Raw genomic sequence first — 16,299 nt, forward strand, 5'->3', positions numbered from 1 at the left:
CTCTTTTAGGCAGGCAGCCGACTGAGTGTGGTCTGTGAGCAGAATACTATAGCTTGCTTGCTAGCAGGGACCTTGAAACGCCATAGAGTTGTGGCAGTAAAAGGCTCCAGTGGTACCTCTACCATGAGTCTGGAAAGCTAAGGAATGGACTGGATCTAGCCGTCAAAGCCAGAGTCTTAGACTCATGTGGTCAGAAAAAGAGAGCTATACAGTAAAAAGAGATTCAAAGAGGAAGAAGTCCTCTAAATGGTTTACTATGAGTTAAAAATATATGTAGGCTAAAGGTTAAAGTTCTTAGGGTAAAAAAGGAAGAAAGAAAGTAGTTGGGTGTGGTGGTACACACCTTTAATCCCAATGCCTGGGAGGCAGAGGTAGGTTGACCTCTGTGACTTCAAGGGGCAGAGGTAGATTGACCTCTGTGACCTCAAGGTGTGGTAGTACACGCCTTTAATCCCAATGCCTGGGAGGCAGAGACAGATCTCTGTTAGTTCAAGGTGTGGTAGCACACACCTTTAATCCCAGTGCTGGGGAGGCTGAGACAGTGGGATCTCTGAGTTCAAGGACAGCCTGGTCTACAGAGTTATTCCAGGACAAAGATATACAGAGAACCTGTCTCAAAAAGTAAAAGTAAAAATAAAAGAAATAGAGGTTAAAATAAAGATGGAAAATAAACAGAGAATCTTGATACTGTATGCTACTATTCTCTCTTTGAATTGTTTTAATGCTGAGGAAGGAGCAACAGCTGCTAAAAGATATTTGTTTATAAATGCTACTGAACTAATCCAAGATAGATATGTTGAAAATACCTTGACTTCTGAATTTGGATCTAAGGATATGATACTTTGGAAAGGAGGTTCTTCTTTTGTTTTCACAGAGGATGAGACCCTGTGGATTGCTTCTATCCCAATATGGTATGATAGACCACGCCCTCCTGAAAGGTTTCTGTGAACACCCTCAAAAAATTACTTCACTCGACTGCCGACTAAGATGAACCTGGCAGACAGGTTATACCATGAAAGACCTGATTAACTGCGCCCCTATACAGCAGGAAGAAATTTGGAGAGAAATAACTACGTCTATATTCCCAAATATTGCTTATAAATGTTCTTTTACATTTAAAGGGGGATATGATATAGATATGAATAATTTGCATTGGTATGAATTTTAAGGTCAATTTTGTTATATGTGTATATATTTCTGATTTTGATTTGTAGTTCATATAAAAATGCAATGTATAATTAAAAATATAGGTTGCTAATGGATAATCATCGATAATAGTCAAGCTTGTAGTAATGTTTGTCTGATTTTCTAGAAACGCATAGATATATTTCAGATAGACATTCATATCTTTCAAAGACTACAGAACATGGCATTTAATGTTTTAATAACTTAGGACTTTTCATGACAATGAGACACGTCTGCACCTGGCAGCACCAATCTACTTCAAGAGGAAGATGGGCATCGAAGAGGCTCCTTATGGAGTTGGTTAGCCATTTGGGCAAGAAACTGCTCTTGCCTGGACTGTTATATAAACTGGACACAGAGAACCTGCAGAGAGAGGACTGCTGAACTTGTCTAAAGGTGAAATGATCTTTCGGGGTTCCTGATTCATGAAAGAGTCTGTGAGACATTCTGCAGGACACAGCAGATAGTGACTGAACTGCCCATGAAATTTCCTGCTTCATGGAAATGTCTGCTGGATATTATGGGTCTAAAGGCCGAAAATGGATGCCCCAACGATACAGAGGAACTTTGGGTGACTGTCCAGACAGCGAGATGTCTCTGTCATTTCTAGAGTTTTGGAAGTTGCTTACTTCTTTTTTACTTAGGTAATATATCCTTCTGGAGTCTTTGATGGAGTTGAAGAATGGATAGTCATAGTTATAGTTTTCCATTACTATGATAAAGATATAGTTATAAATATTGTGACTGTAATTCTTGCTTGATAACTGTTTTGTTATATGTAATTTTACTATGTTAAAATGAAAGCCTTTCTTTTTTGTTTAAACAGAAAAAGGGGAAATGATGGAGGAGGGTTATCTGTCTATTGTCTTATTTTCATTGGTCAATAAAGAGACTGCCTTGGCCCTTTGATAGGACAGAAAATTAGGTAGGCGGAGTAAACAGAATAGAATGCTGGGAAGAGGGCAATGGGGCAGATGCCATGGAGCCAGCCACCAGGTCAGACATGCTGAATCTTTTCCGGTAAGCCACCACCTCGTGGTGCTATACACATTACTAGAAATGGGTTAATATCAAGATATGAGAGTTAGTCAGTAACTAACTCTCTAGAGATAATGGGTCAGGCAGTGGTTAAATGAATACAACTTATGTGTTATTATTTCTGGGGCTAAGCTAGCCATGCGGGAGCTGGGCAGGATGAAAAGCAGGCCTGCCTGCAGCACCCTCACCACACATTAACAGATAAGAGTTCGCAGTTTCCCACCAGCAACTGTGTGGCTCATCAACAGAACCACCGGGGGAACACAGACTCAGCATTAGAGATTTAATGCTTGCTGCTTCAGGGAGCACTGCTTTGGAATTGGTAGTTGGCAGACATCTAACTTTGTCCCCACAGATCCCTTGTTATAAAATAGCCGCTGGGGTATATGGTCTTCTTCCCCCAAGGAACAGTAGGAATAATTTTTGGTAGAAGCAATATCTCAAGAAAATTATAGATGAAGATTACCAGGGAGAAATTACTATTACAGCATATGCAGAAAGGAGTGTGCAAATAGAGGCTGGTGATAGAATCGCTCAGTTGCTGACCCACCCATAGCTAAAAGTCTAAGCAGCGCCAGTGACTAGGACAGGAGGTTTGGGAAGGACTGAAAAGGGTATTTTGGCAAATGGACATAAATGATGAAAGGCCTAAATTGAAAATAAAATTAAATGGGGTTAAGATTAAAGGATTAGGGGCTGAAGAGATGGCTCAGCGGTTAAGAGCATTGCCTGCTCTTCCAAAGGTCCTGAGTTCAATTCCCAGCTACCGCATGGTGGATCACAACCATCTGTAATGAGGTCTGCTGCCCTCTTCTGGCCTGCAAGCATACAGGCAGACAGAATGTTGCCTGTATACATAATTAATAAATAAATATTAAAAAAGATTAAAGGATTATTGGATTCTGATGCTTGTGTATCTATAATTTCACAAGAATCCTGGGATCTCAACTGGCCTCTACAAGAAGTCTCCACTCAAATTGTGGGTTTTGGAACCTTGTCTCAAGTAAAACAGAGTGTAAATGGATTGAATGTATAGGGCCTAAACAACAAGTAAGAATTTTGAAGCCTTATGTGGCTGATATGGCCTTAAATCTATGAAGAAGAGATGTGTTACAACAATGGGGAGCTCAAATTAATATTCCTACAATTTCAGAATCAACTTCTAATTTGAATTTTAAATTGGGATCTATTCCTGGAAGGGGCATCAGGAAAAATATAAAGAAAGGTCACAGGCTCTACAAGTTATAGGAAGGCAAACAGGACAGCAGTCGGATGTCCAACTTTATAGCCTGGGCCACCACTGACAGCCTCACTGCTCTGCCTTTCAAAGGGCTAAGAAAGAAGCCTGTGCGGATAGAGCGGCCCTTAACTAAAGAACAATTGCAGACATTTTAGGAACTTGTGAAATAACAGTTAAAAACAGTTAGAAGAAAACACACTGAGGAAACTACTAGTCCTTAAAATTCCCCAGTATTTGTCTTTAAAAAAAAATCAGGTTGGAGAAATGGCTCAGAGGTTAAGAGTGTGGGTTGTTCTTCTAGAGGTCCTGAGTTCAGTTCCTAGCTTACAAGGAGATCTGCTGCCCTCTTCTGACCTGTAGGCATGCATGTTGTATACATAGAGGAAGGAGTGGAGAAAATAAAAAATAAAAATAAAACACCAGTTCTTTAAAAAAAATCTGAAAAATGTTAACTGATCTAGAAACTATTAATAAAATAATTCAACATATGAGACCTTTACAGACTGGGATCCCTTTACCTTCTTTATTGCCCCAAAACTGGCCTATTATACTTTTTGATTTGCATGATTGCTTTTTACTATTCCTTTACAAGAACAGGATAGAAAAAAAATTGCTTTTACAGTTCCCACTTATAACAATTCTCAATCAGTAAGATATCACTGGAATATCCTTCCACGGGGTATGGCAAATAGCTAAGCTTTGTGTCAATAGTTTGTAAATCAACCACTAAAGGCAGTACCTAAACATTCTCCTCAATTTATTATCTGTCATTATCTGGACACTATTTTATTGAATGTTTCTGGTACAGATACCTCAAAAAGAAAGTTTAAAGCAGTACACAAAAATTTACCTTATTGGAGATCATAGATCAAAAAAATATTAAAAAGTACAAAGAGGAGATTCTCTAAGCTATTTAGGCTATAAATTAAGTAAACTAAATTGTAAGCCTCCGCACTTTTCTGTGGATACCCACACCCGATCCAGGCGCGCGCTTTCCTGAACTCAAGTCCACGAGAATGGACGATTGTCCTGAGGGTTAAAACAGACACACACAAAAGAGACCTTGCTCACTTACCAAAGAGTAAATGGCCACTTTATTAAACTCAAGTCGGGTATTTATACCAGTGGGCAAGAGGGTTCAAAAGGGCACGGTCTCCTCCCATCAGGAGCAGTAGAAGGAGATTACAGGTGCCCGGCGCCTCAGGCAGAATCAGCTGGGAGGGGCAGGCATGACAGGTGTATAGGGCCCACTGCTAGAACCTTGATTACAGGTGGAATTACCATAACAAAGAGAGTCAAATTCTTCCTAAGCTATACCCTCAAGCCAGTGCTAGTGCAGAATCTCCAGGGAGCCAGAGGTCAAATGGCCCTGCGAATCGCCAAGGAAGAAAAGGGAAAAAGACCTGGGTACCTACACTAAATATTCAACCACAGAAGTCACAAATTATGAGAGACTGATTGCATACTCTTAATGACTTTTTTTTTTAACAGACTTGATTCACTTTTATTTTTTTCTTGTATAAAAACCCTTATGTGGTGACCACAGCTGGAGCCTGGGTCCTCTGAACAGAGACTCTGATGTGGGTTTTCACTAGGTGGTCAGTAAATTCCTGATAAGGAGACTTGGTGAACACAGTCTCTTTCCAGAGGTCAGGGGTCAAGTAGCTGTAGGTCTTAGAGATGGCATCAAAGGTGGCCTTGGCAAAGTTGCCCAGGGTGGCAGTGCAACCCCTGGCTGATGTGTAGCAATCATCAATGCCAGCCATCATCAGTAGCTTCTTGGGCACAGGAGCTGAGACTATGCCAGTGCCTCTGGGGGCAGGAATGAGACGCACCAGCACAGAACCACAGCGGCCTGTCACTTTGCAAGGCACAGTGTGGGGCTTGCCAATCTTGTTCCCCCAGTAGCCTCTCCGCACAGGGACAATGGAAAGCTTGGCCAAGATGATGGCCCCTCGGAGGGCAGTGGCTACCTCCTTGGAGCATTTAACACCGAGACCCACGTGACCATTGTAGTCCCCAATAGCGACGAAAGCCTTGAACCTGGTCCGCTGGCCTGCCCTAGTCTGCTTCTGCACGGGCATGATCTTCAGAACCTCATCCTTTAGGGATGCTCCCAGGAAAAAGTCAATGATCTCGGACTCCTTAATGGGCAGGGAGAACAGGTAGATCTCCTCTAGGGACTTGATTTTCATGTCCTTAACCAGGCGGCCCAGCTTGGTGAAGGGAATCCACTCCTTGTATTCAGCTTTACCTCCGCGAGACCCACGGCCTCGGCCACGGCCTCGACTACAGCCGCGGCCCCTCAGACCGCTACCAAATCCTCCGTGGAAGCCACCATGGCCTCCTAATCCTGGGCCCCCGGAGCTTCCGGGCCCCCCTGCTGCACCGGTGTCATCCACCATTGGTGCTTTCCAGAAGAAGAAGAAGCCTCTTAATGACTTTTTAAAACTAGTTGCAGCCTACAATTGGACTGTGTACTCAAAATTAACTAATTTGTTTCAAATTTTGCAAGGTGACTCAGAATTAAACAATCCAAGACAGTTAACAGCTGAGGCTGACATAAAGTTGACCTTGGTAGAATAAAAATTACAAAAGCCTATGTGGATAGATGAGACATAACAAAGAGGTTTAGTTGGGCAATTTTACCTTCAAATCATTTCCATACTGGGCTTGTTATGCAGCGAGGGAATAATATTTTAGAATTGATTTTCTTAGCTCACAAACAGTAAAAAATCAAAGACCCACATGTAACATGAGGGGCTGGCTTGTTGGGGTTTCTATCCCGCCTGGTACCCCACATCCAGCAAGTTCCAAAGAAAATCACACGGAGTCTATATTAGGTTATAAGCTGATTGGCCCATTAGGTCAGGCTTCTTATTAGTCCTTGTAACTTATATTAATCCATTATCATTATCTATGTTAGCCATATGGCTCGGTACCTTTTTCAGTTGTCAGCTCACATGTTGCTTCTTCAGTGATCTGGGCAGGAATGGCAGAGGGAGCTTCCTGCTTCCCAGAATATTCCTGCGCCCTGCCTCTACTTCCTGTCTGGTTGACCCACCTATACTTCCTGCCTGGCCAATCAGCGTTTTATTAAAATGTATGATTGACAGAATACAGACAATTCTCGAGCACCACCCACAGAAAAAAATTTCTAAACTAATTATAGAAGGAAGATTAAGACTTTGTCAATTGTTCGGTATGGATACAGCTAAGATTACGGCATCACATACCAATGCTGAAATTAGGCAAATGTGGGTGATTAATGATGATTGGCAAAGAGCTTGTCGTGGCTTCTTAAAAAATATTAACAACAAGTATCCAAAGAGTAAGCAAATTCAGTTTATAAAAAGAACTAACTGGATTCTTCCCTGCATAGTGAGAAGGGCACCTATTTATGGTGCGGTTACATTTTATACTGGTGCAAACAAATCAGAAATGTCTGTTTATAAAGCAGGGAACAACAGTAAGGTTGTTCAAAGTCCACATGACTCAGTCCAAAACTCAGAGCTGTAAGCCATTCTGATGGTTTTACTAGATTTTAAGGAACGTCTCAACATAAAATAATAGATTCCCAATATGCAAAAAGAGTTGTGTTGCTTATAGAAACTGTTAAACTTATTCCTAATGATTCAGAATTAACTTTATTATTTGTGCAACTACAACAGACAATCTGAAAAGGAAATTGCCCACTTTATATTACTCAGATTCGATCTTATACTGAATTGCCTGGACCATTAGAAAAAAAAAAAAAAGGAAAAACTGATCAATTACTGTGGAGACCCAAATATGTGAGCCTATTTCCACCTTGACCAAAGGCCAGTGACCGGGAAATTGACTCTATTCATAGAGTTGGAACTAATCTCTATTCTTTTAATGTTATTGTCTCAAAAATATTGTCTCAAAAGGTCTCACCTTTGCTTTCTCAAGATTATTGTCAACAGGTGTGGCTAATATCCAGCCCTTATATTTTAGGAATAGAGAAGTAGATGTTTTACCTCAAACAAAAGTCTAGGGAGTCCACTAAGGTTCAGGTCCCTTAGGGAGATAACAATGGATTCCACTCAGAGAGATTTGATTACAGAATGATTTGGTCTTGGGTGAAAGCCTGATTGGCTTCATTCTAGCAACAGAATGTTTAACTATGGATGTAGCACCCAGCCTTCCACTGGGCTGTTTATTTTCCTGTATCATGTTAATGCACTGGGTTTTTGTTTGTTTGTTTGTTTTTGTTTGTTTGCTTTTGATTTTTGTTTGTTTGATTTATGTTTCTCCTACTTATTAAGGTTGGATATTTTAAGGAATTGGAAATTAAACATGGACGATTTCAGTATTCACTGGAATCCCTCCCATTATTAATAGGAAGTGTGTTGAAAGTCTCTAAATTTCATAAGCTACATCATGTTAACAGTAGGGGATTAAAGAAAAAAATTCTGTTACTTGGCAACAAGCGAAGGAAATTATAAAAAGCTGTCCTGTTTGTTCCTTTTATAATCAAATTCCTTTACCTGCAAAAACAAACCCTAAAGGCATGCAAAAAATAACAAAAATTGGCAAATGGATGTATTTCATTTAATAGATTTTGGAAAGTTAGAATATATTCATCATACCATTGTCACTTCTTCTGGGTTCTAGTGGGCATCTGCCTTAAAGTCTAAAAGGGCAGATTGTGTATTCTTAGAGACAGTGTCTATAATGGGCATGAGTGAGGGTCGGCGAGTGCATGGGCAGGGTCTTGTGAGCAGCATGTGGAGCTGAGGCCTGTGCGTCTGGAGAAGCTGGTACAGGTTGAGAGTGTGGCATGCGGGTAGGAGAGCAGGGCCCGGTGTGAGGAGAAGGATAAGCGGTCTTGTGACTGTTGGGCTGTTGGGCATTAGTTGCTAGTTGTTTGTAGGTGTTGTAAACATAGTTTGAAGAATTTTTGTTGAAAAGTGAAGGAAAAAATGTGTAGTCCAGACTGGCCTCGAACTCCAGATCCACCTGCCTCTGCCTCCTTCAGCAAATCCTACCGGCCTGCGCCACCAGAACCGGCGACCGAGATGCTTGTTTACTTGGTAGTTGAGGAAGAAATTCGTGACGTCAGTGCCTCCAGCCCTGAAGGAACAGGGCAGAACCTTAGCGGCAGAACTAAACCCACCTTACGTTTCTGTAATCTAAACCTGAGCACAACACTAGCCTTCCGCACACTGTCTCCAAGGAACCGCAGCCTCTCAACTACTGGAGACGACGCCGGCTCGCGCCACCCTTGCCGGTCTCCCCGGGAAACACTCCCGCAGCTCTGCATTCACTCTCAGCTCTCACAGATGAAAAACACCTTCAACGTTCACCCAACCTCAGTCGACTACTTACTGTCTTTATTGTGCTTTTCACCACACATCCAACGAGTCAGCGCAAAACACAATCTCAGTACTTTCCTATCTTTCCTTACACGAATTTGCAATCGTAGGCTTTTAGCTCCTTAATTCATTCTGACTTCATTGCTTTATATGCTGAGCAATAACACCCAAACCTGCGTGCTCCTCCAGTTCTCCCATCCTCATTGGCCCAAGGAATTGTCCCCTTCACTCCCACAGTCAAGATCCTGTGAACATTTAATAATACTCACTGTTCTGCAATCCTCTACCTTGCTTTATTTTTCTCTATGGCACTACAATACTTATTTTGCTGTTTTGGATTGCTAATATATTTTCATATACGCCTTCCTGGGTCCTCCAGCTTTGTGTGTTTTCAAAGTGTTCTGAGTGTTTAAAATCCATGAAGCTCTAGTAGACGACATCATTAAGGATTTGCTTTGAATCTGTAGGTCGCTTTGTTAGTATGGCCGTGCCAATATTTAATTCATCCAAACCATTAACCTAAGATGTCACTTCTTAGTGTTTGTTTTAATTTGATTCTGTTTTCTGACTTCACTATATAAAGCATTCACATTACAATTTGGTTTATTCCTATTTTAGCCTGTTCCATGGTATTGTTAATGGAGCTATTTTAGTTTTCTCTTCGAATTGCTCATGGTAAGTGATGTACACAGGTGAGTGTGATGTTTTAAAGAAGAACAATGTCCTGTTTGGTCCTGAGCATTTGAAAATCTGGACCCCAGGTGGTGGTGATGTTTGGGGAGGGGTAGGAGATGTGGCCCTGCTGGAGGAAATATGTCACTGGGGACAGGCTTTGCGATCATAGGTCCCATCCCACTTCCTGTTTGCTCTGTTTCATGCTTGTGTTTCAAGATGTGGAGAGCTCTTAGCTTCCTGCTCCAACTACCATGTCGGCTTGCTACCTCTGCCCTACGACTATGGACTCTGATCTCAGAGACAGACAGACAGACACAAACACAGAAAGAGACAGAGACACACACACAGAGAATCTTTTATAGTTTTTATACATAATATGTTCTAGGTCCAGTAAGTTGCCTCGGTGACCAGAGTGCCTGCTGCCAAGCCAGAGGACCCAGAGTTTGACCCCCAGGACCCATGTAGTAGACTTCTGTTAGTTGTCCCCTGAGCTTCACATGTGTGCCATGGCATGTACACACATAAACGCATACACACACACACACAAATAAATAAAAAATGTAACTTTTAAGGAGTTTGTTCCCTGCTAACAGAGAATGGTTGGATATCTTCTCTAATAGAGATATCTCTGTTGTTTACGTCTTTTGTGTGTCTGTTGTTATACCCAGATCTGCGGAGTCCCCCAAACACTAACAAGGAGACCGAGTCCCATATTAGCCTTTATTCTTACACAAGCTGGCAAACTCAAGCTCTCAGTGTGCCCCATGTATTAGTGATCTGAGAGCCCTGAGCACAGCTGTGTGGTTTTGTTTTTTGTTTTTTGTATTTTGTTTGTTTGTTTGTTTGTTTTTATAATAGCAGAGGTTGAGGTGAGGGATTTTAAAGTTTCAGGACCCCTGAATGGCTGACATTTGTCTCGGGGTGTCCTGGTTAAAAGGGATGGGTGTGTGCTGGCAGGTGATCCTATCTGCACACATTAGGAATTTCCTTTGCTTCTGGGTAGTCTCAGTGTTTGGTCTTTCTTGGAACCAAGTATTGATTAGGGTCAATTACTTAGCCTCTGACCAGTATGGAGCTTGTCATGGCTGGGTCCTACACCTACGACCTCCAGTCCTATGTTGAACAGCAGTGTGTTTATTGACCAGCAGGGGTATGCACACTTGTTCTGAGTCCTACCCTCTGACTTTTTATAAATGGTGTTCACTGTGTGAGTGGAGGGGTTTCTTCACCTAGTTTGTTAAATGCCTCACCATCAAGTGGCATGTAATCTTGTCAAAGGCTGTTTCTGTGTTCCCCGAGATGAGCCTGAGACTGCCGTCTTCCCTCTGTCGATATTGTGTGCTATATTGGCTTTCGTGTGCAGAAATATACTTGTGTTCTACACTGGTTGGAATCAGCTCTCCTGTCTTTCAGAGGATGCAGTATGCTGAGTGAAAGAAATGTGGAAGGTAAACAAGAGGTCATTCATGAAGGGCAAGACCTGGGGGTGGAAGAGAAGAGACCAGAAGCCTGGTCAGGAAATAGGAGCACAACACCATGCTGCAGTATCCCATTCTGAGTGAGCGTCCTGACGTCAGCAATGAGGCCGTTCCCAATGTGATTGCCTTCCAGTTGTGGCAGGTGTGTGGGTCATGACTCTTTCCAGTTGCTCGTTACAAAAATTAAATTGTCAATGTTTTAAGTCAGGGAAAACATTTTAGTCTCCCAGGTTTCACTACAGTCTTTACACAGGTGTCGGGAGTCGGAGAGTTGAGGATTTGGATAATGGCAAGGAGTATTTGGTAGAGCTATTTTGTAAGTTATATTTATTTATTCATGTATTTGTATGTAAGAGTAATTTCATTTTGTAATGATATATTTGAAATTATCACGCAGACTGTGAAAACTGAATCAGGGAAAATGATCTTCTGTCTGAATTCAAGTCAGTCTATTGATGGAGGAGGGTTATATGTCTATTGTGTTATTTTCATTGGTCAATAAAGAGACGTCTTGGCCCATTTGATAGGACAGAAAATTAGGTAGGCGGAGAAAACAGAACAGAATGCTGGGAAGAGGGCTATGAGGCAGAAGCCATGGAGCCAGCCACCAGGTCAGACATGTTGAATCTTTTCCGGTAAGCCACCACCTCGTGGTGCTACAGATTATTAGAAATGGGTTAATATCAAGATGTGAGAGTTAGCCAGTAACTAACTCTGTAGAGATAATGGGCCAGGTAGTATTTAAATGAATACAATTTGTGTGTTGTTATTTCCAGGACTAAGCTAGCCGTGCGGGAGCTGGGCGGGATGAAAAGCAGGCCTGCCCGCAGCCCACCACTACAGTCTATGAAACTGATTTCAATGTTCTTAACTCCAGAGAAAGAGGTGAAAGGCCATCCTTCTTACAAATAGAGGTGTGTCTGGGGTGTCACTGCTTGCTTACTTCCGTGAAGATGTTACTAAATAACTTTAAATTTTTAGTCTTTAATTAAAAAAATAGAGAAAACACACAGAACTCAAATATTAAAAAATGATGAAACCGGGTCTTCTGTGCCCAACAGGGATTCAGATGCATAAAACGAGCAATAACTCTGCCTTGGAAGCTCATTAGCAAGACGCTCGGGGGTAAAAAAAGCAGGTGTGACCAGACAGAACCAGTCTTATCATTAAACAGGTAGAAAAGACTTTTCAACATAAAGCAATTCCTTCATGACATGAACATGGAAATTTACTTTTCTTAAACAGAGTCCGTGAAAAAAAAAAAAAGCCACTGTCACCCTGTGAAGGAAGTGAACTTTCCAAGATGACCTTGAAGTTAGCGCTTTCTGGCTGAAAAGACGCGGTCGATGACAAGACGGAGACCATCGTTGTCCTGATAATTGGATGTCCATCATTTCATTTGAGAGTCTAAGCGAGAGGTCTGAGCGGCTCTCGTCGACGAGACAGATACCATCATTGTCCTGATAAATGGAAGTCCATCATTTGAGAGTCTAACTGAGAGGTCTGAGCGGCTCTCAGACAGCAAGGGGCTCCCCCACCAGGGGCTGGAGAGCCTGGCTGGTCCTTCAGACCACGTGATGCTCTTGTAAAGGGTTTGAGAGGACATGAGTCAGTTCCCAACACCTACACCAGGTGATCTACAGCCATCTGTAACTCCAGCTCCAGGGGAATCCAAGGACTCTGGCCTTTGAGAATACAATTAAAAAAATGCAATTAAAAAATAAGAAAAATACCTTTTTAGAAAGAAAGCTGCCATCCAACTGATGCACTAATGTTCACTTTCCAATTTCAAGCATCTCTGTTTCTTTCTGCGTGTTCATCTCCTATCTGGCCCCCGAAGGTACTTCCACAAACCACAGAGACTGTGAAAGACGTCTTGGAGCGCCCCCGTTTGTCTTCATCCTCCTACTGTTGACACATGCCCCACATTTCCAGCCTCCCCACCCCCCTAGCCACCTTCTGCTACTAAACATATTTTTCACACATTTTCATCAGCCCTCAGCTCTGATTGATTGGTAGACCTGTCCGCCCCGTCTCTTCATGCTACTTGGTAGCTGTTCTGTGAAAGCTGCGTTTTCCCAGGTAAGAGGTCACCCACAGAGGGAGAAGACCCCTTGTCAAGGGTTGAAAATGTAAGCATCACTCTCCACAGAACATGTTGAACAGTCACCTCTATCTCTGTGACATTAAGGTTTGGGGATGACAATTACAAGAAAATGTCTTTTAAATTCAAGCAGGCACTTTAGGGGATAAAATATAAAAGAATTTGAGATACACTGCTTTAATATTTTCCTAACGGATTTTTTCTTTTGTTTTTAAGATTTTAATTTCCTTTATGATGCTGAGAATGTGGGAATAGGTCTTAGGCTTGCATGTCTGTGAGGAGGAAAACCCTGACCACTGAACTTATCCCCTCCACCCAGAAAGCACATTTCCTTTTCTTCCACGGGACGTTTTACTTGTATATATTTTCTTGTTTATTGTCGGCCTGACTGACAGAGAATGTGAGTTGTACAAGGACCAGGGTCTAAGCCACTTTAGTACAGTGATGTAGTCCAAGCCCAAATAATCTGATAATCATAATCCTGACCATTATCAGTCTATAAGCATTTCTTCAGTAAATAAACCTATCTTGAGTGAACTTTAATGTACAAGATATGGAAAAGCAAAACTTTTTTTATTTTTTTAATTAATTAATTAATTTAAAATTTCCACCTCCTCCCATCCTCCCATTTCCATCCCACTACCCACTCGCCCTCCCCCTCGCTCTCCAGTTCTAAGAGAAGTCGGGGTGACCTGTCTTTTGGGAAGTCCAAGGCACCCCCATTTCTCTCTTAGGAAGGTGTGCATTCAAACAGACTAGGCTCCAAAAAGCCAGTACATGCAGTAGAATCAAAATCCAGTGTCATTATCATTGGCTTCTCAGTTCGCCCTCATTGTCAGCCATATTCATTGTCAGCCATTGTCAGAGTCCAGTTTGATCACATGCTTGTCAATTCCCAGTGCAGCTGGTCTTGGTGAGCTCCCACTAGATCCGTTCCACAGTCTCCGTGGGTGGATGCAGCCTTCGCGGTCCTGCCTTCCTTTCTTATACTCTTCTTCCTTCCACTCTTCGTCTGGGCTTTGGGAGCTCAGTCCAGTGCTCCATTGTGGGTCTCTATCTCTATCTTTATCCCTTGCCAGATGAACGTTCTATGGTGATACAAAGCAAAACGTTTTAAGTGTATGTAAAATTTATACAAACAGGTCATAAAGGGACGTTTGTTCTTAAATTCTACATTTACTAAAATCGCCGGAGTAAAGTAGTGTTAGTATGTAATGGACTATGATACAAATGAGAGCACAGGTCTGTGAACTTTGCTTTCTCCGTATCACGGAATAAATCATTTTTTCCCCAAAAAAACTCAATCTATTATTATTTGAAGTAATTTCAACAATAAATTCAAATAATAATACAGAGTATTTATAATAAATAGTATTGGAGCTGAAGAGATGGCTCAGGGGTTAAGAGCACAGGTGGCTCTTCCAGGGACCCAGGTTGATTCCCAGCACACACATCACACATGATGGCTCACAACGATCTCGAACACCAGCTCCAGGCCAACTGATCTCTTCTGCCTTTTCCAGGCACCAGGCCTGCAAATGGTACAAAGATATACATGCACACAAACACCCATACACATAGTATAAAATTAATAATAATAACTCAATAAAAATACTAGCACTGTTATGTATCTAAACAAATCTTATCACAGAGAGAGAGAGATTATCGCTGCTTTTAATGTTTTTATTTATAATGAGAAATTGAAATTCGAAGATATTCAATTGCTTACTTGACTGAATTGATCATTTTGAGATCAGGTGGACAATAAGGATTCCCAGCGCAGTTATTTCTTATCGTGTGTATACACTGCACACATGCACACTCTCACACACACTGTATACAAATGGACTCCCAAGGTAGTTAGTTTCTTATCATGTGCATACACTGCACACACACACACACACACACACACACACACACACACACTCTCACACACACTGTATACATATGTATAGAAAACATTTGCTGGGTGTGGTTCACACCTTTAAATCCCAGCACAGGACAGGCAGAGGCAGCAGGATGTGGGTAAGTTCCTAGGCCAACCTAGGATAGACAAAACTATTACATAGAGAAACGCCATCTGGCGGTGGGAGGAGGACTGAAAGACTTGTAGTAAACAATATCTCACTTCCACAGATTTTGTCTCCTCTAAAAAGCAAGCACAAGGAGTTAAATATAGGAAAAGGTAAATGGTATTGGAAACCTTATGATTACAGCGTTCTGGTGCGGGAGAATTGTCTGTATTCTGTCAATCATATTTTAATAAAACGCTGATTGGCCAGGCAGGCAGTATAGGCGGGAAAGCCAGACAGGAAGTAGGAGTGGAGTAAAGAGACTGGGAGTATTCTGGGACACAGGAAACCCTCAGCCACTCCTGCGCAGAACACCGAAGAGGCAACATGTAAGCTGTCACACTGAGAAAGGTACTGAGCCCATGTGGCTAACATAGATCAGAATAATGGGTTAAGATAATTTATAAGAGTTAACAAGAAGCCTGACCAAATGGGCCAATCAGTTTATAACCTTATGGAGTCCTGTGTGTAATTTCTCTTTGGGATTTGCCGGCTGTTGGGGTACCGGGCGGGACGGAAACCCCAACAAGCCGGCCCTCATGTTACATATGGCGCCAACGTGGATAACTGAATCCACAGAAAGCTTAAGAAAGTTTGGGAAAGAATAGAGTAAAGCATGTTTTCTTGGTGGCAGCAATTTCTCGGGTCTGTTCTGCTTGCTAGAGGCAAGCAATGCTCTCATTTAAGAGAGGCTTCCTGACTCAGCTTTAGCTGCAAAACTTTGTAGCTCATTAAGAGGTCCTGCCGCGAAACACTTAAATGGTATTGATGAAAAGCTGAACGCATGCTTTTCGGTTTTCAGTCGTAGCAGGAAAAACGCTGCGCTGTTTTAAAATGCCGTCTTTCTGGGCCGTCCTGCCAGGGCAAACTCTGACTCTTTCAGGCAGGCAGTCCGACTGAGTGTGGTCTGTGAGCAGAATGCTCCAGCTTGTTTGCTGGCAGGGACCTTGAAACGCCATAGAGTTGTGGCAGTAAAAGGCTCCAATGGTACCTCTAATATGAGTCTGGAAAGCTAAAAAATGGACTGGGTCTAACCGTCAAAGCCACGGTTTTAGACTCATGTGGTCATAAAAAAGAGAGAGAGATACAGTAAAGAGAGGTTCAAAGACAAAGAAAACCTCTAAATGGTTTACTATGTGTTAAAAATATATACAGGCTAAAGGTTAAA

At 42.0% G+C, this 16,299-nt stretch overlaps 1 long non-coding RNA gene and 1 pseudogene across 1 annotated transcript in view; one reads left to right on the plus strand and one right to left on the minus strand.

Moving 5' to 3' along the window:
* LOC148122599 (uncharacterized) overlaps positions 1-12,190 on the plus strand; it is a 54,646-nt gene extending 42,456 nt beyond the window's left edge. The window contains exons 2-3 of the long non-coding RNA XR_015737443.1: positions 11,841-11,869; positions 12,130-12,190. This is a non-coding gene — a long non-coding RNA (uncharacterized LOC148122599). The remainder of the gene's footprint in view (positions 1-11,840; positions 11,870-12,129) is intronic.
* LOC148122600 (small ribosomal subunit protein uS5 pseudogene) lies at positions 4,978-5,868 on the minus strand (annotated as a pseudogene).
* Positions 12,191-16,299: the final 4,109 nt, after the last annotated feature.

This window comes from Myodes glareolus, chromosome 3, assembly GCF_982192425.1.
Source record: "Myodes glareolus chromosome 3, mMyoGla1.1, whole genome shotgun sequence".
NCBI classification, from domain to species: Eukaryota; Metazoa; Chordata; class Mammalia; order Rodentia; family Cricetidae; genus Myodes; species Myodes glareolus.